General features: G+C 39.6%; 1 protein-coding gene across 4 annotated transcripts in view; it reads right to left on the bottom strand.

Moving 5' to 3' along the window:
- Nucleotides 1–21,470, bottom strand: part of ADD3 (adducin 3) — a 124,187-nt gene extending 102,717 nt beyond the window's left edge. Inside the window, exon 1 of one of the 4 annotated variants that reach the window (XM_035028727.1) lies at nt 21,283–21,470. The gene's annotated coding sequence lies outside the window, so the exon portion shown is untranslated. Of the gene's footprint in view, nt 1–19,088; nt 19,394–19,724; nt 19,740–21,282 lie in introns of those variants that run through there. The other 3 variants (XM_035028765.1, XM_035028737.1, XM_035028770.1) reach the window with 3 other exon arrangements.
- Between the last annotated feature and the right edge of the window lie 1,895 nt (nt 21,471–23,365).

Raw genomic sequence — 23,365 nt, 5'->3', positions numbered from 1 at the left:
TTGAGATGTGCCATAGTGTAAAATACACACAAAATGTATAAAAAGAGCAAAATATTTCATTAGCTTTTTATATTGATTACATGTTGAAAGAATATTTTAAATATATTGAAAATAAAATTTTAATAAAGTATAAAAATATATTTCAAAAATTTCATTTTATTCCTTTTTTAATAACATCACTTGAAAATTTAAAATTCTATTATGTATCTGGGGGAGAGGACAGCAGTATTCTAAGGCCTTCCTATGAGACTTCAAATCAGACTACACAGATAGTTTGTACATAAGGCATCCTCCCGTACAAACACCATCCCTGAACAGAAGGCCCAAACCTTTACAATTAAACCTCTTAAAAAAAAAAGACAGTGAGCTATCGAAAGAAAAACACTCTGGGAAAATTCATGTAATTATTCTGATCAGAAATGGCAAATAAATGTTAATTCTTACAGTAATAAGCCAAATATATGCAGCCTTCTCCCCCATATACACTCTCCAAAATCTTAAAAGCTGTCTTTCCAACCTTTGGTTTCACATACTTTCATGAACATATTTATCTTTACTGCTCAAGAACTGGGCAAGATATTAGGGCCTTTATTCCAAATATTGATTCTAAGTGTACTAGACCACAGAAGATCTAAAAGTCAACGTACACTGACTTTAGGACTCACCTAGAAGTTACTGCTTCTAATATATCCCTGAAATCCATTTGTATTCTTAATCATTTGGTCTTCTTTCATTAGAGGACTCAAGGAATTTCAGGTAATTGAAGTTTCTATCAATGTTTTATTCCCTATAAAATCTCAGGAAAAAGTACCAATAGAAACTTTTAAAAAATCAATCATGAACTTAAATATTACATGGTTTTTATAAAAGAACTGATTTATAAGGTTTTAAATACAAATATTGCCGCCATTTACTAACTGAGACAACATGGATGGACCCAGAGGGTATTATGCTAAGTGAAATAAGTCAGACTGAGAAACACAAAAACCATTATGATTCCACTGATAAGTGGAATTTAAAAACAAACAAAACCCCACAAATTTTGTCACCATGAAACAGCTAGTACTCAGTTTAAAATCAACTTATTAAAACACTGAATTCAAAGTTCTCCAATAAGTACCTTGACCTTGTACCTATTCCTATTAAAATCCATTTAAAAATAGATCGAAAGACATCTTACATACTAACAGTGAAATCAAAAGCAATTATATTTTATTTAGACCCCAGCCATAATAATGAATCCTTTTAGTTCCTCAGAATTACTGAAGGTCTTATTTTGAAAAAAATCAGGCTATCTTGTAAATTACTTTCTAAAACTGTCGTGAAACCAAATGTTACAGCAAAACATGGGGGAAAAAAAATCAAAACAAATCTGATAAATTCCATTCAAAGTCCTTGGTATGATGCAACATTGATAAGATGCATTCTTAAATGCTAAAAATCTTGATAAGTTTATCACAAAATTAGATTAAAACACTAACATTTCCAATATGACAGATTTCTTCCTTCACTGTGTTGTATATTGGTTTATTAGTATTTTTTTTTTTTTAAGATTTTATTTATTTTTCAACAGAGAGAGAGAGACTGCGAGAGAGGGAACACAAGCAGGGGGAGTGGGAGAGGCAGAAGCAGGCTTCCCGCCAAGTAGGGAGCCCCATGCGGGGCTCGATCCCAGGACCCTGGGAGCATGACCTGAGCCAAAGGCAGACACTTAACGACTGAGCCACCCAGGCGCCCGGTTTATTAGTATTTCAAATCCACTTGTTTAGGACTTAAGTGAGGTTGTTTTGATCTAAGGGTGAATCTGTTTTTATTGAGGAATCTGCATTGGGATGTTGTCATCAACATCTGTTGTTTATAAACACTTCCTAGCTCAACTGTTGACGGGCACTGCTGGGGACTTATGAATAAGATCATATGGAAGAACAGCTATGATGTAATGGACATTTAAACTTTAAATACCAAGAATTTGTGAGGATTTACCAAGAATGTTTGGTGTGGGCAAGGCTACTCTTTGCTGATCTAAATAGCTCTCTGAAGATCTCGAAACACTTACTCCCACTGTGGCCAGGCCACTATGTGGTCAACAGTGGTGTTAAACCATACAGCAGTCTCAGAAAGAGAAGGGGGATCTGTCCTGGCCTTGGCAAGGTTACTCCTCATAGCCAGTGGTGTGAACTGGGTTATGGTCCATGGAGTAATAACCTTCAGAACAACCCACTTTGCTGCCAATACTGGGGCCATCACCCACTAGCCACATGCCCCAGAAGTGAGGAACTAAGCCAGCAGCAGATACCCAAGTTTTTGTTTGGAAGGATCGACTGTACCAAGAACCAACTCATAGAAAGATACACCTCAACTAAATTTGGACTCTAATCTTTTGTCTCCCCTTTGCCTGGAATAGTGTAATTGATCTATCATTGGCTTTGGAGTAGGTTATTTCTTTATTGGCTAATTAAGAGACATCATCCTGTATGCTATTGGCTTGTGAAATATTATAAATTATAATTCCTGCAGTGAACCTATGTTAAATTATTAGCAAAGATAATCTTAGTCTCTGAGCATAATTTGCCTCACACAAAACACTGTACCTTATGTAATGGCCCACTCAGTTGAAAATAATGGAAAATTGGGGCCATAAATCCTATAATTTATTTTACTCAAATGACCTAAAACTTTCCCTTTTCTTTGGAGTGTGGACCTGTTTCTCATTTAAATATGTTCTTTTCCAAAAGGGAAAAAAAAAAGTCAAGGCAGCTAAATAGATCTAGTTTGAATTTTCAATATAATGTTCCTAAATATGTCAGAAACATTTACCATATACATGACTGGCTTCAGTGGTAAGCATACTAAAACTGGAACAATATACAGAAGATCAGCCTAGTTTTTGTCAAAATAACAAGAAAGTACATGACACATTCCAGAGTTTTTAAATTTCAAAAAACTTTTCCTAATTCAATGAAAGATTTAAAAAACAAAGGTACCAACTATTTCTTGAAAAGCAGCTTCAAATCACTGAGAGATGGTGAGGTCTCTCATCCTGTCTAAACCCTACTCTAGGGAAGATCAAGTGAAATTCTGGTGAACTCCCTTACCCCAGAATTGCATGAATGGGTTAAGATTGCTGGTAAAGTCATAAAGTAGAAAAGGCATTGGACTGAGAGTTACAAACACAGCTGTGAGTCCAGATCATCCCCAAGTAACATTATCTTGAACATGCCACTTTGCTCAACCAGACCAGGTCCTTCATCCATAAAATAAGGTAGGGGTTTCCAAAATTCTGTGTGTCTAGATTTCATCCCCCACTTTACTCCAAATGCCTCTCCAAACTTTAAAATTTACAGAGAATTCTGGAAAATTTCCAAGCATTAATGGAAAGTCTAAATGATTCACACAAAGGCAGAATTTCAGCATCCAAAGAGATCTGCAAACCTGGGGATCTCCTACTTCTATTAGTGGGGAAACTTCCTTTTCATTGGGTCATGAAGGCAGAGGTCAGCTAGCACCACTTTGCAGATTTCCACCCCTCCCATAATTATCAAACTCCCTCTCCAACCCACCAACACAGAATTTGCACAGCTGAGGGGTATAATGAGGCTACAGTTCTTCACTTTAAAATATGAAGCAGGGGTGCCTGGGTGGCTCAGCTGATTAAGCTTCCGGCTCAGGTCTGATCTCAGGGTCTTGGGATCCCAGGATTGAGCCCTGCGTCTGCTTGGTATTCTTTCTCTCCCTCTGCGCACCCACCTCCTCCCCTCCCCCCGCCCCACCTCGCCACGCACTCTCTCACACGCACTCTCTCAAATAAATAAATTTTTAATATATGAATTAAAGGCTATAGGTTCTGTGCGCCTTGTCGCAACTCCAGGGGCCTGACTGCCGGTCATAACCTTTGCTGCATGATATAGATTTGTGTAGCGTTTCAAATTACAATCTTGATTAGGTATAAAAATAAGAGATTTTGTATCAACTGAAACCTTGATCTTAAAAATTTTTTTGATCTAAGAATTTAGGAGGGGGGTGGGGAATTAGTTTAATGGGTACAGAGTTTCCATGCTGCCAGATGAAGAGTTTTAGAGATGGAAGGTGGTGGTAGTTATAGAATATTACCACTGAACTACACCTTTAAAAATGGCTAAGATGGTAAATTCTATGTTGGACACCCACAATAAAAAATATCGGCAGACAGCAGACACCCAGGACTCCAAGACGTGAGTATCAGTTCTACCAATGAAGATGAAACTCCTAGATGTTCAAATAGGGATACTGATGCAGGATTTTGTCCCTAAAGGCACTTGTTGGAGAGTTTCAGAGAGGTTACTACCAATATTACAAATATGTCAATGTGAAGAAAGGAAGCATTGCTGGGCTTTCTATGGTGCTGGCAGCTCATGTGCTGTTCAACTACTATCTTCCTTACAAGGAATTCAAACAAGAGTGGCTAAGCGAGTTCCACCGAAGAGGGTACAGTGTGGAGGGTGGCCTGGCATCCCTTCTTGAGGAACTGGATCAGTGCTGAAGCCTTTCATATCCTAACTGAGAATTAACACCCAATAAAAGATGACTGGTACAAAAATAAATATATTGGAAATTTTAAAAAAGAACCCCCCCCAGATATGACTATTATTTATAGTATTTGTATAGGAATGACACTGTATTAAATTCAAAACAAGAAAAGAAACCAAGTCTAGTAACTGTAAGTTTAGAGTCAGGCAATCCCAAGGCTTAGTAGAAAATCTTATGACTTAGTGGGTGGCCAAAGGCAAGAGTCAATAAAATAATGCCAACTACCAAAAATAAAAAGTTTTAGAAAAGGTACAGTTACAGCTGGCCTAATGGGGCAGATGCACAATGATGGTAAAGGCTGACCATTCCTGACCCCTTCTTTGCCCTCCCTCCTAGAGGATGTTTTTCTATGGGAACACTTCTCAAACAGAATTTGCTTTGTTAGCATGTATGTTTTCATAAAGTTATCTGTCATTGCCTAGGATGAGACAGGAGTGACCGATGATTACAATTTCCACCTCCCACTCTTCATACCTCTGCTCTAAGTGGAGAGGAAGCTAGAAAAGGACACTCTTAAGAAAAAAAAAAAAGAGAGAGAGAGAGAGAATGGATCTGGAAACAACACCTAGGAGAACAGGGCTAGCTATTTCTCCAGGCTGTTCTGAGCCTAAGGCTCTAGTTCTTATGCAGCAATTCATCCACCAGGTGTAGGCAGGCAGTCTTGATTCAGGAATTTAAAAATAAACAATGAAAAATATCTCTGGAAGAATATACACAAAAGGAGGAGACCTGAGTGGTTTGGGAGTGGAATGACAACTTTCTTCTCACTGTATACTCTTTTGTGCCTTTTGGATTTTGTTCCATGTCCTTAAGCTTCTTACTCAAAAATTAATTTCAAATATTTAAAAATGAAAATAATTTCATAAAAATATGCCTCACAATAAGTTTACCTTATAAATCAAGTAAATAAATTCTTGCTTTAAAATAAATCAGTGAGGGCTTTCTACTCTTCTGATTGTCAAACCTGTCATAGTATTTTAGGTCAATGAATTATTTTTAAGAATTGCTTTTGAATAAGCTATTTTAATGCTTTAAAATTTTAAGCATGAAAGTTTTCTTATAATATTTTAGAAGTTAGTTCTGTCAAATCTTGTATTTTCTTCCATCCATTTATAAAATAACTATGTCCTGCTATAATATCCTCTTTGTTACATGTCTTATTAAAGGGAGCTACAAACCCACAAACAAAAATAGCCAATCATGCCTTTTAATAAATCGGAAACATTAGAGGAGACAAATCTTACGTTACTGGTTTTATTACGCAAATACGCAGAACCTTACTGGATTGGATCCTCTACTAAATTTACACACACAAAAAAAACCAATTTTTTGAATGTGCTTCTTGACATTTCTCATTGTTTCTTTATAAGTGCTCACCATATGTTTACTTTGAAGTTCCAAGATAAACCACTAAGTATAAGGGGAAACCTCAAGATGGCACAATGTCCTGTAATGACGGCATGCAATACTTGATACTGAAATGCCCTGTATCTTCAATTCTTTATTATTCCACTACACAAAAGTTTAAGATACAAAATACAGGATAGGGAGGGAGTTTCATTTGGAAACAAATACTATTACACCAAAATGAGGACTATTCGGCCATTTCCAAAGACACAAATGAAAACAAATCCAAAGACTGAATTGGGTAGTAACTGACAAGTTGTAAAAAATTAAGTAAAATTAAGAAATAGTCACATTTCTAAAGTCTTTTATGTACGGTAAGGAAAAGACACCTTCAAGAATCTGTCTCCTTTCTAGCAGTATAGGTGTATCTCCCCTCTGTCATAAATCAGAGAATTGGAAATGGAGTAAAATACATTTAAATGTCTACCTATGGTGATGGAATGTTCCTTCAACCTCTGCATTATTCAGCAAGTTGTACATATTTTTGCCTCCAAAAGGTCCCATTCCTCCCCTTCTCATCTCAGAGCCACTGCCTTACTTCATTTGCTTATCTCTAAATGCCTAACTTGTCTCTTTGCCAACACTTCCTCCATGACAACATTCTTCACACCACCAATCTCAGACACATCTGATTATGTGCCCCAGAATAATATCTAAGTTTCTTAAAATAGTACCCAAGGCCTTCATGATCTAGTGCTCTCAACCTTACTCTCCTGTTTCCTCTCCCACCACATTTATCCTGTAGACTGCCTTTCTATCATCTTGGTCTGTAATTCACTCTCTTCCAACATTTGAGATCCTCTAAAACTCAATTTAAATGTCAGCCTCCTTCATGAATTGTTTCTCTCAGTGGGATAAACATTTCCCTTCTTTTTGCCCCTCTGCACTTCCTTTAAATTGCTGCCTTAGCATAGCTCTCAAGCTAGTGTTGGAATCAGCTACAGAAGTGCCTATCTCCCTACCCTATCTTTCTTGTCTGGTTCATGTGTTCCCTTAAAATGCTGAAAACATGTTAAACCATCCAAGTAATATGGACCTCTGTTCTCTAGAAGCTTTCATTCTAATAAAAGAATATATGAATACATATATTTCTTCAAAATAAAATTAGGGGATAAATTTTATGGTATGTGAATTATATCTTAATTCAAAAAATAACAGAATAAAAAAAGAAAAATAAGAGTAGGAAGTGGTACGAAAGTTAAAGATAATCCTTTCATCTACTTCCTCAGCAGGCAACTCTTTGATAGTAATAACATTTTTAAGAAGTAAATATCATCTTGGGTTGGCTTAAAAAAATTATTGGGAATTGAGTTCTCCATATTTTTAAATTATAGGTATGGCAAAAAGAGCCATCTTTATTGATTTAAGACCTAATAAACTTATTTATCAACTAGTTTCTGTTCTCTGAGACTCACAGAAATGATCATCTTAGATCTTTCTTTTGCGTTATCTAAGCCATCTGCCTGCCATGAATCATGCCATGAAGGAGGTAAGAATGTATGTGATACAAGGGAATTACATATCATCTTTGCTCACACATCATCTTCTCAGTAAGGGCTTCACCTAGCCACTGTATTTAAACTTGCCATACACCCAAATACTCCCGTTATTTTCATTTCCAGCTCTGTATCTCTCCAGAACATTTACACCAATACAACACACACTTTACTTGTTTGTTTTTGCTTACAAGAATATAAACGCCATTAGGACAGGACAGTTCTTCTGTTTTGCTTACTGAATTCCCATAACTTAGAACATGGGCTGGCGCATAATAAGCATTCAATAAATATTTGCTAAATGAATGAATAAAATGAAACAAAGTGGCTCAGAAAAGAAGAGCTAAACAGAAGTCAGAAATATTTATAAGGAACTAATACACTAAATATAGTAAAAATGGAATTGTAACGGAAAAATATTTTTTGAAAAATATGCCATTATGTTTCCAGTTTGCTTTAGGAATAATTGCTATCCTTATTTATTTCATTGTTCTCGAAAAGGATCTATCCACTGTCCATTGCCAAGGGCCCTTAGCTTCTGAAGAACTAAAACTCTGGGGGTCCTGGAGTAATGTCCTTTTCTCAACTGCCACATATACATAGAGCCAAGGACTTTCATAGTCTTGGCCTTCAATTAGACCTGTTTTCAGGACCTTCACACAGTCAATCATAGGTTTCTTGGCCACTTTCCAAGTTAAACCACTAATTGGGGAGTTTACCTTCCTTGGAAGTAAAATCACAGAATCTTTAAACTGAAATGGATTTTAAGATGATCTGGGATCGAGCCCCGCATCAGGCTCCTTGCTCAGCTGGGATTTCTATACATTAGAAAACTAAAATGAGGGGCACCTGGGTGGCTCAGTCGTTAAGCGCCTGCCTTCGGTCCCAGCGTTCTGGGATCGAGCCCCGCATCGGGCTCCCCGCTCGGCGGGAAGCCTGCCTCTCCCCCCTCCACTCCCCCTGCCTGTGCTCCTCTCTGTGTCTCTCTCTGTCAAATAAAAAAATAAAATCTTTAAAAAAAAAAAAAAAAGAAAACTAAAATGAGAAAGAAATAAGTGACTTGCTCAAAATATCTTAAATAGTTACACTAAGTATTTTTCAAAAAGTGGTAAGCATTACAAAATCTAAGAATTCAGACACTTGGAACAAATCCTCTAAAATCCAAAAACAGACATTAACAAAAATTAAGTACAAATGATTATATTTCATAATATCAACAAGTCTATCTATCGATACATTAGATTTAAAAGATATAACAGAGCCATCAACAGAATTATACTCTGGTATTTGGCAAAGTAGATGATGGACAAATTCAGGCTTTTAAAAAAGGCACCCCTCTTCCCAAAAGGAGGCTTTTCTTGTTGAGTGTTGGGAATGATGAGAATTTCTAAAGTCTTCTTCCAAGTACCAAACTTTCCTAAACATTACTTCAAAGTAACAGTATCAGGATTTTTCTATGAACCAGTCATTTTCATGTGGGTTCATAAGGAGTGTTATTGAAATCTACATGACGGGGTACCTGGGTGGCTCAGTCAGTTGAACAACCAACTCTTGGTTTCAGTTCCAGTCTTGATCTCACAGTTGTGAGTTCGGGCCCATACTGGGCTCCACGCTAGGCTCCATGCATGGAGCTTTCCTAAAAAAAAAAAAAAAAAAAATCTACATGCCCTTCACCACCACCCTCTCATTCCCATCCCCGCAATACTCTAATATACCTTCTAAGGAGGTGCGTCCTTGGCACTATTACTCATAAGAGTATACTGTAGCCTTCAAGTGCCTTACAGTGAGAAGAGACTGTGAACCACTATTATAAACTATCTCCAATCATGCTACAGAAAAAAAAATTATTTTCATGGACAGTAATGTCTTGCCAAAAACTCTTTCCCTAGCCTGCACCTAGTGAAATCCTATCCTGCCTTTCAAGGCCCACCCTTGTCCTCTTTGCTTGAGATTTTTTTCTGACCACTCCATCTATGGGGCTCCTTTCTTGATGAAATGACCCATACAGCCTTTGTTATCTGTACCTGCCATTCAGCATTCATCACACACTGGCAAGTAATATCTTTTGTGTTGTCATCTTAGTTGTTGCTGACTTTTTCTATGTTTGACTGGAATGTAGAGTCAGAATCCAAGGAGTTATGTAATTGATATTCCTAAAGGGGTTTTCTGGAAGGCAAAACATAATTCTCTTACATATGAAAGAGAAGAGTCAGAGGTCCTTCAAGAGTGATTGGTTTATAATACACAGCACTCTGAACTGCAATTTTAGAAGCTTTTGGCTACACCAAAACAATGATTTCCAACCTGTTAAAGTAAAAAAGATACCTTTTAAGGTCAAAATAGGTTTCAAAAGCTGAAAGCACTCTCAATAGTAGGTATTAAATACAAATACCTCTTAATTGAGAGAATATATGCATTCAAAACTAATTAGTACATATATGAGAGGTATAGTACTCATTTGGTGCTCAGAGCACACTTGGTGTGCACAACAAATTGAAGTTCCCCCAAGACCTCAGATTGGCACATGGTTGAATTTTATTGTGCTGTGGATATGGGATATTATTGCCATATTAAGAAGTACTACTACCTAAAAATATTTAGGAGCAAGCAAAATAAAGAAAGGCAACTAACACATCCTTCTTACCCGCCTAACTGCAACCCCTCCAGAATCCCAGCATAAAACCCTTCTGTAACTCAACCCCTCCTCCCATGAAGTAGCATATTTTAAGCAACATGAAACAATTTCATTATTTCAATTATAAATTTTTCTTGTGTTTTTTTTATTTTCTAAAGATTTTATTTATTTATTTGACAGAGAGAGAGAGAGAAGAGCAGAGGGAGCAGCAGAGGGAGCGGGAAAAACAGGCTCTCCGCAGAGCAAAGAGCCTGACGAGGGACTTGATCCCATGACCCTGAGATCATGACCTGAGCTGAAGGCAGACGCTTAACCGACTGAGCCACCCAGGTGCCCTTCTTGTGGTTTTAAATAAATAATATAGCAAACGGAATAAAGACATGAATATTTAGATAAAAACAAATAGCAAATATTTGAGGGTCTATCTCATACATACTTCCTGATCCTACTGAAATTTCAATCCTCTTTACCCATTTCATCACCTTTTTAAAAAACAAACAGGGGGTGCCTGGGTGGCTCAGTCGGTTAAGCGTCTGCCTTTGGCTCAGGTCATGATCCAGGGTCCCGGGATCGAGCCCCACATCGGGCTCCCTACTCAGCTGGGAGTCTGCTTCTCCCTCTCCCTTCCCCTGCTGGTGCTCGCTTGCTCTCCGCATCCCCCCCAAATAAGTAAAATCTTTAAAAAAAAAACAAACAAAAAACTACCAGTATTTTCCCGCAGAGGCATAAATATTCTTCTAATCTTGGTTCAAGTCTTTTGTGCAGTCACCAACAAGAATGAGCTTAAATAAATGAGCAGTACAGAATCCCATTTAAAGGGGTTAGCCTTGGGCTCAAACCTTGGCTCTGCCACTTATCAACTGTACAATCTTAGTTACTTAACTAAATTCCAGATAATTTAGGTAAAGTGCTTAATAGGATCCTTGGCAGGTTTTAAGGGCTGAGAAAAATGGTTACTGATTAATTATATCTGATACTTAACAACAAAGATAGTATAATTTCAAAGCTTCCTTTCAAGTCCTAATGTCAAAGTTCCTTCTTGTCTGGCTTCGACAGGCCTATTCCAGGTATTGTAAACCTCCACTGACCTACATCTGATTCTGTGACCTCCTGTTCTACCCATGACTACTACCACTGGCAGTCTCTGGAAGTTAGGAAAAACTTGACAAAACAGGAGGCCACTTGAGTAAAGCAGATCAACAACAAAACCCACTTTGAAACAGTGAAATCACTCAAGTAGGAATCACTGCCTTAGAAAGGGAGACAAAGTAAAAGGGCAAGAGAAAAAAAAATATTCAAATACTCTTAAAACCCTTACCTCTAGTTAAATAAATGATTTGTCTGATTTTAGAGCCAAATTTTAAGTTAAATTTTTAAAAAGATTTTATTTATTTATTTGAGAGAAAGAGTGCACGAGAGGGGGTAGGGTCAGAGGGAGAAGCAGACTCCACACTGAGCAGGAAGCCAGATGTGGGACTCGATCCTGGGACTCCAGGACCATGACCTGAGCCAAAGGGAGTCACTTAACCAACTGAGCCACCCAGGCGCCCTAGGGCCAAATTTTAAACATCATTGTTGTCTGCAGAAGCCATCAATAACCGGAACCACTAATGAAACATGCCTTATTAAAATAATTTTCTTTACCACTTTTGATTTAATAATGATTTCACCACTGCTAGATTATTTAATATAAAGTCTCAACAACTTCTTGAAGTTTCTCCTTTCCCATGCAATCCAAAAAGTGGTGAATTAGTTATCACGTGTTTAGGCCTCCTGCGGAAAGTGTAATTAAAATTAAGCAAGCAACAATTCTACTTGGTACTAAAATCTTGTCAAATTCTTCAGTGAAGTGAGGTCTGGTTTCTTCAGTAGCCAGCTGAGAGTTCTGTAAGAAAAACGTGGGGCTGCTCAACTTGATGCTGGCCATTCAGTAGATGGCACTCTTCCCTTTGAGCCCAAATTAAACAAGCTCCAAGAAGCATGTTCTGTGACAGTCAGGTGAGATACAAAACAGGGTTTCTCTCTTCAAAGCACTTTAACGGATAGTCACAATCCCTCCAGAAATGTATCCATCAAAAGCTGATGGTCCAACCAGACACTTTTAAAAAGAGCCCAGCGAAATTCAGATTATAAAAACATCAAACAATATAAAATCACCTAACGTGAGTGATTATCAAGTAATCAGCTTTTCAGAGCCTTCACTATGTCAAGCAGATACACTGTTCTTATTCAGGTATAAAATGTTCCTTTCCTATTACATTCTGCTCTAGACAGTCTTTCAGTGGCTAGTGACCAAATCCTTTTCTATCTAGTATTTCATTAGAATATTTAATGATAATAGTTTAGAGTACTATGATTTTTTGTCATCATCAACACTAAGACAAAAGATGTATTTCTTTCATATTACTTTCAACATTTTTTGGTTAAAAATAATTTTTGATACCCACTTAAAAAGAAACATCCTAACACAAAATTACTGTAGATTTAGTTTTGCAAAAAAGTGCTTAAATATGGATTTCTGATTCATTAATAATATGTATTTTAATTTTAATGCATAATGGCTCCCAACTATTACATGATAAGGTTTCTCACACTTCTGTTTCAGAGATCTTTTTTTTTTTAATTAAAAAACAGACAGTTGTGGAGAGCGATGGAAGGAAATTCCTTTTAGTGAACTTTCTAGCTAAAAGCCAAACTTTTCAGCAATCAGATAGGAATCACCTTGAAAATTCCACCTTTCTCTAGAGGACCTAAAACTCAGTTCTGGCAATACAAGTCATGGGAGGAAGGCAAGGTGGAAAGAACATGGTTTTAAAGTTAAAAAAAAAAAAAAAAAAAAAAGTTGGGAGTGGGGACAAGGAATAAGACCAATATATCAACTTCATTGCCAATCTCTTTCCCCTTTCCACTATCTGTGCCGCTCGTCCTATGCACTTAAGCCCATTCACAACTCCACTTGAGCTGTGACCATCACCATTCCCCAACCTCTTCCATAGACATTAAAAAACGCTGCCCTTAGAATCTTTTCATGTACTAGTAAGACAAATGAGATTAGAAATAACAATGCAGCTAACAGTTGCTGGCTCTAATTTCCGAAGGATTAAAAACAGAGCGTTCTTAAAGAGTCCCTGGGAAGGACTTGATCCCCAAATATGCGTCTTCAGACATACCAAGAAAGCCTAATTATCTTCTCCATGAGGATACGGAGTAAACCCAATTTTTTTTTTTTTTGGTATGGCATTTAGTCATTCCAGCAGATCAAAAGATGACAGGATGAGAATATTGTATGGAAAAAGGAAATGCTGTCCTTGTACAGGATAACTGAGCCATTGTGGAAGAACGTCACAGGAACACTGCTGATGGTGACAAATTAAAGGCATACACCAAGTCCCAAGATACTGAAAAATTCAGCACTTCTCCAACCTGATTGCTTTCTACATTGTTGAAATTCCAGCTCCCCTAGCAGGCAACCAACAACAGCCTGGGAACGGAATTAAACAGTCTCCTGAACTCATACCTGCAGGGTCCTTTCCTCTTCCAAAGAGGTAAGGGGATGGGGGAGTAAAAAAAATTACAAGAATAAATTTAAAGGAGTATGACAGGTAGCAAAAAGAATAAAGTGACAATTTCACGTATGTCACTTGAAGTTAGATTTCCATCTTGCTTAATCAATTGCTTGCTTTAATGTCTACTTGCCTTAATGCATCTTGGGAGCATTAAAATTAAAAGTTTTATTAAAGACACTGGTTTTAAGAATATTATGTCATTTGCCCTTAAGCTTCCAAAAAGTGTTTTAACCCCTGGCTAACTAGTTGTGAGAAATTTTTATCCTATGGAAATCCTTATGTCTGCTGCAGAAAAAGTGAGTTTCATCACCCAGGTTCAAACTGTAGTCTTGTTTGAGGAGGTAGCAATCTTAAATGCTAGTTAATGTACTGCCTATACACCAATATCCTGAGGCGCAGTTTTGGACAATTTGAAACAAAGAGGTTTCAAAGTTCATCTTATACCAGCGAGGTCTTACCATTTCCAATTAAGCTTTAATGCCAACTTTTAAAAACAAGTAAATGTAAGGTATATGGTGGCAATGCAGATCAGTCTGACATCAGATTAAAGTTCAATTTACATCTAAACTCATTATAAAGCTGTACTGTACATCAAAGCCTATACAATAACAGTTCAGCTTTGGCATAGTTAGAAACCAGTCTATACTATCTTCCTAAGAAGGAAATTTACAAGAACAATAAGCCTTTTAATATAAAAGATGGGTTTCATTCATTTTATACCTTTCAGTGATCATGGTACTACTTTTTGGGTTATACTAGATAACACTGAATGCCACATTCAATCTTTAAGGTTTCTAGGATACTCCTCCTTAAATTGCTCCTTCAGTGTAGTAATATCCTAGAAACCTGAAAGAGATTATTAATGCAGCTTTTCAAAGATATCTGACAAAAATTAGTTTAAGGAAACAAGAGACTCTGATTCTCATTATTTGTACTATCAGCTAAGGCTCTACAGTAAGTTAAACAGTACCATCTTAACATTCAAATACGTGTTCAACTGTGCAATTAACTTAATTCTGAACTGCACTTTGAAACTTGTCCAAATATAAAAGATCAACATTATTAAAATGCACATGAAATAAAGTGCCCACAAACCTTTTTCTGCAACACTTAATTAAAATTAACATAATTAATTTCCAGTTAAAATTATTCAATGCATACTGTTGATACTCAAATTATTTATTGCATGAATGCCAGGTGAATAATTTTTAACTTTACATGAAAGGAAGAGTATCCCCCAAGCAGGATAATTATATACATGTATGTTCATAACCAGCTACTGCTAGAAGGAAAAAATAATTAAATTCATCTAGTTATTATATAAACGGGATATATAAGAGTTAACAGACATGTTTTCTTTCAAGCCTCAGTCAATGAAAGACTTCTAACCTGTAGGATATAAAGGATTCTGAATATATACAACCCATTACAGTAAAAATTTGAGATTGTCCTGGCTCTTAGCCAAGAGAGCTTAGTCACTTGCAGAACCCGAAAGACCTCATAACAATCTCATTTATAAAAGATACTGGAATGGACCCCAAGATCAAATGATAAACCATTAACACAAAAGACATGAAAGTATCAGGGCACTCATTTTGAACCTCAATGACCTAACACAGTCTACAACTCAATTAATTTTAAATAAGGTGTCCGTGTTTAAAAAAGAATAGCACTCTGATTAGACATTTAAATTTTTTTTCTATTCAAACTCTACATATTTAGCATTTCCAAAGGATTTGGAAACAGCACTGAATATTAATTCTAGCCAAAAAATTTAGTATTTATTTATGTGAGAAACAGATTAGTAACCTGTGTCTTCAATACAGCTTGGGCTTTCTTAGTTCAACATATGCTTGTTTTTAAACATTTTTTCCTAACATTATATTTCACTAAACTGTCAACAAAACGCCGTTTCAGTTCTCTACAATAATTCTAAACAGGACTGAAACCAGCTCCTGATTTACGTTATAATTTATTTGCTTGACCTATCAACTACACTGGTGAAGAAGCAACACACAATTCCATGAGGAATGTGAGTGACAGAGTACAAGCCATAGTTATATCTTTTTTTTTTAAAGATTTTATTTATTTATTTGAGAGAGAGAGAATGAGAGACAGAGAGCATGAGAGGGAGGAGGGTCAGAGGGAGAAGCAGACTCCCTGCCGAGCAGGGAGCCCGATGCGGGACTCGATCCCGGGACTCCAGGATCATGACCTGAGCCGAAGGCAGTCGCTTAACCAACTGAGCCACCCAACCGCCCCCCATAGTTATATCTTAAGGCTAATCTTAGGAGGCAACTCAGGCGGAATTTAGAACAAATTTAAGTGACAATCCATCTTAGATTGATATAATGTTGATAATCAGAAGATCAGCCTTACTGATTTAGTGCAAAACCAGAATCTCTCCAAGGAAAACTAGTGCCTGCTGGGCCTGATGGGTCCCAGCACATCTGGCAAGCTTTAAAAAAAAAAAAAATGACTTTAATATCTTTAGTAATTAAAAAGATAACATACTCTAGCCCAAATATAGTATTCTAGCTAAACTTAGGAATCAAAAGAGAATCCTCTTCCAAAGTCAAAAGGTGATTCTACCTAATGCAGATTAATCACCACCCTTCATATTTAAACAATCTGTTGGTGTGTTGGTGGTATTAATACAGGAGGGTGTGGCTAAGCAAGACCAAGGGATACCTGTAGTTTTGGGAATGCTTCGAAGACCTTTCACTGATTTGTAACTACTACTGCAAGTATAATAGCAGGGCCCACTAGTTACACGGGCTCACTCTAGAGTCAGACTCTGGGTTCAGAACCAGCCTGTGGCACCTGGTGCCTATAGTCCTTGGGCAAAAACCTAGGTCTCTGTTTAGTCGTTTGGGTGTCGTGAGGAATAAGTAAATTAAATCATATAAAACTCTGGCACAGAGGTAGAGGAAATAAATACTGGTTATTACAAATATTTGCTTAGTCTTCACTTGCTACGTAGTGTGATATAACCACCTTCTGAAAAGACTCATTTTATATACTAGTGATGATAAAGTCATAAAACACCGAGTACCAGACCATATTGTAAACACTTTACATAAAACAACTCAGTTAATATTATGACATCATTCCACAACATTCTACAAACTGAATTTGTTCAGATATGGGTTTCTATGCTTTTATAGGATTTCCTCCCTCAATAGAAATGCTTCTTATACCCTGAGGACATGTGTAAATGCTGCCCAGTACTGCTAACCAACTGCTTTGCCACTGAACAGATTAAACAGCTAACAACCTGTATAGGCTTAGGTGTAACAAAAACAGACATGATACACCTACTTCAGGAAGCCTCACAACTGCAGAAGTTGAGCCCCACCTTGAGTCTAGATTTTAGGATTGTGTGTAGGAGCTGATGCTGATGCTATGTCCTCTTAGTCTCAAAAGACATTCTGGTTTTACAAGACCAAATCCACACTTTAAACATCACCAAATGGAACACACATTCTTCCCAGTATAGCATTATTGAAAAAAGGGGTTAGAAATAGAAAAGTGTACAGTTTTTTCACTTTTAGAATGTAAAACATATTTTGAAAATACAATTCTTCTATCATGCAAAATAAATATTTCCCAGGTGTCTTATGATCACCTGTCATGTCAAATGTTTACCAACAAACCTCCTGTTATCATACATGTAAAAAGCTACAACATATTGAATGCCCCATAACCAATTATCTCTTAATTTACATTTAAATTGAGATAAATTATGTTTAACATTCAAAATTGATAGGCCACTTTTTTTCTTTAAAAAAAACTATTACCAACATGCCAGCACCTGAGGTCAATTTTTAAGAGTGAATTCTTTGGATGGGGCTCCCGGGTGGCTTAGTCAGTTAAGCGTCTGCCTTCAGCTCAGATCATGATCCCAGGATCCTGGGATCGAGCCCCGCAACAGGCTCCCAGCTCAGTGGAGAGTCTGCTTCTCCCTCTCTCCCTCTCCCACTGCCTCCCCCACCCCCCACTCATGCTCTCTCTCTCACTTGCTTTCTCTCAAATAAAATCTTAAAAAAAATAAAAGAACTCTTTAAAAAGATGAAGAATTAAATGTAGCAAAAGCAACCACATTTTTCTGGCCCTCCCTCTGCAAAATTAATCTGCTCAATTTAAGCAAAGGAAAACGAGTTAGAGGCCAATTACAATGCAATCAAGATTTGGATACAAAAAAACTTTACACATATGCTCCAAAAGTAACGCTATAAATGAGTTGGTACCATACCTTAATTACACAAATTTTTTAATAGTCAAGCTCTTAACGACGGGTTACCCTGCACTCTTACTCTCTTTAACAACACTCCAGAAGTCTTCTGAAGCCCAAATTAGGATATACTAAGCATGATGTAGAGGCACTTCATTCCAAGAAAAGCAACCATTTCATACTGCTAAATCTGAAATATTGTATAATTTAATATAAACATGCACACACGTTTATGTAGCTGGTTCCAACCCCCAGAATCTTACCAACTCCTCCACCACACTTGCATATAATCCCGACTCAAAACCTCCTGGTCGAGTTAAATTCCATTTCTCTCCTTACCACTGTAGTGGTCGACTGCAACAGCACACGTGCCAAAGAAATTAGCGGTTTTACTACGCTCCCATGTTGAGCGGGCACCGACTTGCAATTAAATCTCTGCAACAAAAAAGTTCACCTGAGGCCATTCTGGCCAATTCAGCAGAGGCCTAGCTTATTCTGCCTGTCTCCGTGGTCTCGCCTCAGCTTTAACAGCATACCTCCAAAGAGGCTGGACGTGCCCCAAACACCAGCACAGTGGACCCGCTGCCAACTCTGCTTGTCACCCCAGGCAGGAAGCACAACCTTAAGGTGTAAGCGTTCGCAGGGGTGTGTGCGCGCGCTAGGAGAACGGGGACGCGGATCACAGGAGAAAGGTGGCTGAACGCTTTCAACTAGTAACGGAAGTTTTTTAAACGAGGAAAACAAAACAAACCAACATTCTTTCCCTCACCCCCACCTTTTCCAAGCGCGGCAACCTCGGGGGCCCACCTTCCGAGCTTAAGGTCCCAGGTCACCAACGCTTCAACTAGCTCTCGATTTTCACAACGCCCTACGGCACTCTCGAGGGAAACCAGAGGCCGCCCGAGTCGGGCCCACCCGGCGGCGCCCAGAGGCCCTCCCTCCCCCGCACGTCCACTCCCCTCGGACGAGCCCAGGGCTCCCATTCCGGCCCCCCGCGAAGAGAGAGGTTCACCTGAGGCCGCAGGGACAGCCAATAGGAAGTCCCCTCGGCCCCGCAAGCCGCCGCGCTCCCCGCCCCCGCGCGACCCCCTGGAAGGGTTCCGCCGTTCGGCCCGCGCGGGCGCCAGCCATCCCCGCTGGGAGGAGGGGCTCAACGACGGCGCCTTCTCTCCCCTCAGGATTACCTCGCAGCTCGCCTCGCGCAGCGGGCTTTGTGCTTCCCTTCCTTCTTCGCCGAGGCCGCCCGAGCTGCAGCGGCTGCTCGATCCGCCGCGGCCGCCTCTTAAGCGCCGCACGGCTCCACAGGGGAGGACAGAAGGGGAGGGGGCGTGAGGAGGGAGGGACCTGGGCGCCGAGCCCTCTGTAGCAGGAAGCGGAGACACCTGGGTCGCGATGCCTCTAGCTCTCGCTCACTGCTCTTGAAGAAAATGATTTAAACCCCCTTCCTTCCCCTCCCGCCCCTCGTCCTGGCGACCGTTACCAGCGGGCGGCTCGCGCTCTGGCGGGACTGGCCGAGCGCCCCCGGAGCGTCCTTTGACTCCGCCCCCCTAAGCCCCGCCCTTAGGCCCCCAAGCGCCTCTGGCTCCGCCTCCTAGAGGCTCGCCCCTCGCAGCCCCCGAACGCCCCTAGTCCCGCCCTTTGCCCCCCTCCGAGCGACCTGGCCCCGCCCCCCGGAATCACAGGACGTTCTGGGCCCCGCCTCTTCGAGGCCCCGCCCCTCGCGGCCCCTCGCGCCCCTCGCGAGCCTTGGCTCCACCCGCTGCGGCCCCCTCCCCGCCCGCGAGCACCACATCTGTGTAGCCGCGACCGCAGGGACCTACCAGCCGGCCGGGCCTCTGGGGGGGCCTGGCGCTAGGCAGCTCCCTGGCACCTCTTCAGCGTCCTCCTCCCGCTATGGGTTCCGATCCGTGGCGTCCCCTGAGGGTCGGAGGGGGAAATAACCCCGACGGAAACCCGACTACCAGGAGGAGGAGGAATCCTCAGAAATGTCGTCCGCCCTAACCTGAGCGAGCCTTCCCCGTCCCGAGGCTGGGCCGCAGCTTTCAGTCAACCTCTGCCGCCTACTCTGGCAGCTGGGTCTTCAGGGGGAGGCCACGGCTAAGGTTCGATCTCCGCACGCCCCCCATAGGAGGGGCCTAGATTTTCTCCTCAGCATACTTGCCTGTTGGGCGCTTCCTCCCCCTACTCACCTCCACAGAGGGGCAGGGCAGGGGCTCTGTCAATCCTGCTCCACTTAGACCGGTGGAGGGTCTTCACCCCTACTTTGGCCCCTGGCCTTGTGACCTTAGGAGATCTGGCTTCTTGGAGGGGAAAAGTCGAGGGAGGCAGGGCCAGCTTTCAAAATGAATTTGGGGCTGGGTAAACTTTGCAACGTGCAATAGCACGGATGTGGATCCATCCACAGGTGACACTGGGCCTCCCCCACCCCCCGTCGCCCAGATACATTTCTCACCCCAACCTGTTCTCGAAACAGATCTCCCAGCAATGCACACCTTTCTCAGCCACCCACGATTTGCACATCCCTCCCGCACACATGTCCTCCACGGCACGAATCCACTCGCAAGCACACCCCTGCAAGCGCCATTCTGGTTATTCACGGTCCCTTGAGTCAACCCCACCCTACCAAACAGAACAAACTTCATTCCCCACCCTTGTCTCCCTTCGTTTCCAAGGCACTGGCGACAGTCCACTTCATTTCCTTCCTCCTCTGCAGACTCTTTTCTTCCCCCTCAAATACTTCATGCCATCCCCCTCATCTTCATCCCCTCCCTCTTCCCTAAAAATGTGCTAATTAAAATGTAGTTTCCTCTTCCCACATATGAAGTGTGGAAAATGAATCTTGTGTTGGCACAAACTGTGATTCATTTATCCTCCTTTTCTCTCTCCACTGGACTAAGGCTATAGAAATTTCAGTCTACCACCATCTCCCATCTGCTCAAAATCTAACCATGCCTTATGATTTTTAAACACCCCTAAAGGATCGAGGGAAGGCTTCCTGGCTTTGGGGAGGAAATACTTAGAAAATGCTCAGCCTGTCATTTTATTTGGTGTTTAAAAATATCTGCAGTATTTGAGAGAGATATTGGGAGTGGCTGGATTTTTTTTTTTTTTTGCATTTATAAAGCAAAAAATGAAAAGCTTTTGCATGCATCAAGGTTAGCCTTTCTATGACTAGCAAAAAAAAAAAGTATGTTAAGAGCACTTACCAGACAATAGTCTCCACTATATAGAGCATTTGCCAGTCACAAATCTAAACAACCCCCCCCAAAGGAAGACAAATTACCATAATCCATTTTAAGCATGTCTGATGAGCAATCTTTTCCATGATCATTCCCTTTCCCACAGTTTCTGGACAAAATGGATAAAAGATCGCCTTACCCGCGGAAGATGCAAGGCTTGCTTGTGTCCAGGGTAGTAGACGTGTGTGTCTTCTGTAAGTGTGGGTTCTGCAGTGAAACCACTGCAGCCTCAGACCCGCGGCGGCGGCCGCAGCTACAGACAGCAGCCGCAGCAGCTTCTCCCAATGCTGAGTAGTAAAGTGTGTGACTTAGTAGAGACTCCCGGTTACCATTAGGCGCTTGCTTATAAAAAAAAGGAGGCGGAATCTTTCTTAAAGGAATGGGCTTTGTTTCTCCTCTCTACTATTGCTTCATAAGAAGCAGAAGCAGGGACTTTTTGGGACTGAGTAAAGCAGTACAGCTGTGAGAGGTCAAGGTTAAAATTAACTGGATGATCGAGGGACTGATTTAGTGTGAATCAATGAAATGCTGGAAGCTCACTAGTTTTAAAAATATTTTAAAGAGCCCTGCTAACTTCAAACACTGGGGTCCATGGCAAAAACAAACCCGTGTGCCTGGAAACCAGTTAGTATTTCGTGCTAATATTTAATTTCCAATCATTGCACTAAAATGATAACCAAATAAAAGGAGGTTATTAGCATTTAATACAAGAATTCAAAAAGAATAACAAAACTCATTCATGTGACAGGGAGCAATGAAGTCCAAGCCTTCTAACCCTTATAAGCATACCTGGAATTTCAGTGGATGTTGGTATTAGAAAATATATTATTGACAGATTTCAGTGTGTATTCATGTTTTAAAAATCACTTTATTATTTATAGAAAAACAAATATCTAAAATAATTCTAAACAATAATAGCAGAGCACTATTCTATTTCAGTGGCAATTCAAAAATTAGCAAAATTAAGAAAATAAGTAGATTAACTTACTTTAAGTACATGTGAATCTACTATTTAGACTATTAAAATGTAATGTGCCCATACAGGAGAAACTTGATAGTCTGCATTATAACTTTAAATTTTATTCAATAATTAATAATCCTTGATTTAAGCAGTGAATGGACAGCTGTGATTATTTTCTTCATAGGTAAATGTAGAGTTGTGGCCTCAAAATATGAATAGAGAGAGATATAGAAAATGTTTTGCAATTGATTTTCTTTGCAGGGCCTTTGTTAACTACAGGTGTGATATTGAGCTAATATGTAACCTTATTTGGTCCTTAGTTCCCTGTTTTGTAAAATAATGATGTTGGATTGAAATTTTCCTTTAACATTCCAAAATACTATGACTTATGACATTTATTTGCTTATATTTTTGTTAATTAATGCAAGTGTGTCTCATTCTAGATTACTTTTCATGAAAACTTGGATTAAAAATAAATCTTTATTTTAAATGTATAACCAGAGTTTGTTATTTACTGCCATTTTGGGAATTATTTTGCAGATCAAATAATCATTTTTATAAAATGAATAAACTTAATTTTATCTGACTTAAGATTTTGTACGTAACTATGAACAGTTTTCCTGAAGCAGGACCCTACTATATTGCTAAGGGTATTGACTGAGTGGAGTACATAATGTTTAATAATAATGAAAGCATTTAAAAACTGAGCATTGCTGGATGGTAGAGTTGGAACAAAGTTTAGAGCTCACTGACTCCAGTCCTGTAATTTTATAAATGGAAAGGATGGAAACCCAGAGAAGCAAAATGGGGACAGAGTTAAGGACAGAACTGGGTTTTACTCTGACTCTCCACTCTTCATACACACACACAAGGCAAATAAACAACACGTATGAACATACACACAGTTTCATATACCCACACTGGGGGCTGAGCAGGACCTATCACAACAAAAAAACAATAGTTTCACTCAGTGACACTGTTTGTGTACCTGTAGTATAAACTAAAGAATATCAAACAAGTACTTAACAGTGTGTGCAAACATTAGCACAAATTTTGCCTTTGGGTTTACCCTAGAAAGTGAAGAAATTTTTCCAGGAAAATGTTGTGGGTTTTTTTGTTGTTGTTTTGGGTTTTTTTTAAGTGACTTCCAAGGAAACACTCATTGGCAAACTCTTGCTTATCTTCCACCCAAATGACAGGGACTTCAACTCTGTTGGTTGTTTCCTTGGGCCCATTGGTGCCTCTGTTCCCTTTTGTCTAC

Source organism: Mirounga leonina, unplaced genomic scaffold, assembly GCF_011800145.1.
Source record: "Mirounga leonina isolate KUSES-001 unplaced genomic scaffold, KU_Mleo_1.0 Mir_114, whole genome shotgun sequence".
NCBI lineage: Eukaryota > Metazoa > Chordata > Mammalia > Carnivora > Phocidae > Mirounga > Mirounga leonina.
Note: the sequence above shows the minus strand (reverse complement) of the source record. Positions and strands in the feature narration are given on the sequence as shown.